Below are 3,308 nucleotides of genomic sequence, written 5' to 3' on the forward strand. Positions count from 1 at the left end.
CTAAGTAGTTTGTGGTCATACAGCGTTTCCAGTTTGTTTTCTGGGGCATACAAGTTCACGTATTACAGCATAGCATAGTTCATGACCAGTGTTTTCTGCCTGAATCCACAATATTACTAATTTTTATTGAAGTACCACTGCCTTTAGCATGACACCACCGATGCTTTTGTAAGACAGAAATGTCTGTTGGTACAATGAGGTACTACAACAAATTTAATGCATTGTAGGTGTCACTTACAGCGTTCAAAGCAATAGTCAGCGAGGTGACCGTGCGGCGTGATTGTAGGAGATTCTCGCACGCGGTTTTTTTTCTTTTTTTATAGTGGTCGTACCGAGGGCATCATTAGCAATGTATGTAAGTACACGTAGTGTTATTGTAAAGTGAATGTGAGTCTGTGATACTGCTTTTATGAGCAGCTTTATTTATAACAGGCAAACTTCGCAGAGGAAAAGCGATAGTGTGTGTGAAACCATTGCGATTAGGAGTCTAAAACTGCCTCTCTGGGTTTCTCAAGCGATAACTGCACAGGACTTTACTTTTACTTCTTTCAGGCAACGCAAACATTCCTCTAATAAAGCTATGGCCGACTCCTATCCACTCTTTCTCCAAAAGCGGTAGTATTTGGCCTGTAAGGATTTCTATGTTGACTTCAGGCCTGCCCCTTCATTTTCGGGCCGGCCAGGGTGGCCGAGCGGTTCTAGGCGCTACAGTCTGGAACCGCGCGACCGCTGCGGTCGCAGGTTCGAATCCTGCCTCTGGCATAGATGTGTGTGATGTCCTCAGGGTAGTTAGGGTTAAGTAGTTCTAAGTTCTAGGTGACTGATGACCACAGCAGTTAAGTCCCATAGTTCTCAGAGCCATTTGATCCATTTTTTAACTTCATTTTCGGTCACCCCTTGAGATTAGTCCTGAGGTGGACTGATTTTCTTCACACTTACCAGAGTTGGAAATCAGCTGTTTTGAAATCGAATAAGAACGTTGCAGCCAGTTTTCGTATACGTCCGTGGAACTAGAGAATATTGTTACCTCTGATATGTTAATTGTATGGCTATATTTGCGCCGTTGCGAAAAATTACGAAAATGAATGTGAGGGAGTGATTGAACACCACTATCAGCATACAGCCGCTAAGTTGCGGACTTATAACTATAATTAGTGCCACGTCACCTCTCTCCAAGAGCGAGGAGCTTAATTAAGTCTAGAACTACCGAGCGATCACTACACAACCGAGGTCATGTCGCAACATACACTATGTGATCAAAAGTATCCGGACACCCCCAAAAACATAAGTTTTTCATATTAGGCGCATTGTGCTGCCACCTCCTGCTAGGTACTCCTTAGACATCGTGAAACATCAGACGGGGGCGCTCCGTGGAACTCACGGACTTCGAAAGTGGTCAGGTGATTGGGTGTCGCCGGCCGTTGTGGCCGAGCGGTTCAAGGCGCTACAGTCTGGAAATGCGGGACTGCTACGGTCGCAGGTTCGAATCCTGCCTCAGGCATGGATGTGTGTGGTGTCCTTAGGTTAGTTAGGTTTAAGTAGTTCTAAGTTCTAGGGGACTGATGACCTCAGAAGCTAAGTCCCATACTTCTCATAGCCATTTGAACCATTTTTTGATTGGGTGTCACTTGTGTAATACGTCTGTACACGAGATTTCCACACTCCTAAACATCCCCAGATCCGCTGTTTCCAATGTGATAGTGAAGCGGAAACGTGAAGGGACACGTACAGCACAAAAACGTACAGCACGACCTCGTCTGTTGACTGACACAGACCGCTGACAGTTGAGGAGCGTCGTAATGTGTAATAGGCAGACATCTATCCAGACCATCACACAGGAATTCCAAACTGCATCAGGATCTACTGCAAGTTGGAGTACTATGACAGGCGGGAGGTGGGCAAACTTGGATTTCATGGTCGAGCGGCTACTCATAAGCCACACATCACGCCGGTAAACGCCGAACGACGCCTCGGTTGGTGTAAGGAGCGTGAACAGTAGATAAACGTTACGTGGAGTGACGAACCTCGGTACACAGTGTGGCAATCTGATGGTAGGGTGTGGGTAGGGCGAATACCCGGTGAACGTCATCTGCCAGAGTGTGTAGCGCCAACAGTAAAATTCGAAAGGCGATGGTGTTACGGTGTGGTCGTGTTTTTCATGGAGGGGGCTTGCACCCCTCGTTGTTTTGCGTGGCACTATCACAGCATAGGCCTACATTGATGTTTTAAGCACCTTTTTTCCTACTGCTGAAGAGCAATTCGGTGATAGTGACTGCATCTTTCAACACGATCGAACACCTGTTCATAATGCACGGCCTTTTATGGAGTGGTTACACAACAATAACATCCCTGTAATGAACTAGCCTGCACACAGTCCTGACCTGAACCATACAGGACACCTTTGGGATGTTTTGGAACGCCGACTTAGTGGCAGGCCTCACCGACCGACATCAATACCTCTCCTCGGTGCAGTACTCCGTGAAGAATAGGGTGCCGTTCCCCAAAAAACCTTCCTGAACCTGACTGAACGTATGCCTGTGAGAGTGGAAGCTGTCGTCAAGGCTAAGGGTGGGGCAACACCATGTTGAATTCCAGCATTACCAGTGGAGACCGCCACGAACTTGTAAGTCACTTTCAGCCAGTTGTCCTGATACTTTTGATACCTTATGATCAGTGTACGTTGATATAATCTAAGCTTTCCTCATCGAGATTTATAGAGTGTATGTTTTCTAGGATCGATCTTTGTTGATGATACCGATTTTGTGCGCAGTATTTTTTCGCACGTAAATCCATCGTGTGTGGGCAAGAATGACACTAGCAAATCGGCTAGACAGCGTGACAAACTATCTAGGTGTTAGCTAATTGCCACTCTTTGGTAAAGTACGAAGGGGAGTATCGTGTACTTTTCATCTGACACTTGTGACCACTAGTGATGCGGCAGTGTCGTAAAAGGGAACGGCGAAGGTGACGCAACGTGAGGCGGCGGCGCTGACCGCGGGGCGCGAGGTCGTGGCGTGACGCGTCCATCTCCACGGCAACCACTCCCACGCGCCGCAGCGGCCGCGGCCTCTCCGTCGCCCGCTTCGTACTCCGGTAGCAGCTGTGACCTCCAGGCCACGCCGCTATGCCAGTCTCGCCGTTGAAGCTGCTACCGAGACTACTTGACCGCACCGACTTTTATTACTTTTTTCTGACAGGCGTGTCACAGTAGTTCAAAAATGGTTCAAATGGCTCTGAGCACTATGGGACTTAACATCTGAGGTCATCAGTCCCCTAAAATTTAGAACTACTTAAACCTAACTAACCTA

At 47.6% G+C, this 3,308-nt stretch overlaps 1 non-coding gene across 1 annotated transcript; it reads left to right on the plus strand.

Moving 5' to 3' along the window:
• Positions 1-678: 678 nt before the first annotated feature.
• Positions 679-762, plus strand: Trnas-gga. Its single transcript is given in 2 exon segments — positions 679-718; positions 728-762. It is a non-coding gene; the product is annotated as a tRNA-Ser (tRNA).
• The last annotated feature ends 2,546 nt before the right edge of the window (positions 763-3,308 follow it).

Source organism: Schistocerca americana, chromosome 2, assembly GCF_021461395.2.
Source record: "Schistocerca americana isolate TAMUIC-IGC-003095 chromosome 2, iqSchAmer2.1, whole genome shotgun sequence".
In the NCBI taxonomy this organism is placed as follows: domain Eukaryota; kingdom Metazoa; phylum Arthropoda; class Insecta; order Orthoptera; family Acrididae; genus Schistocerca; species Schistocerca americana.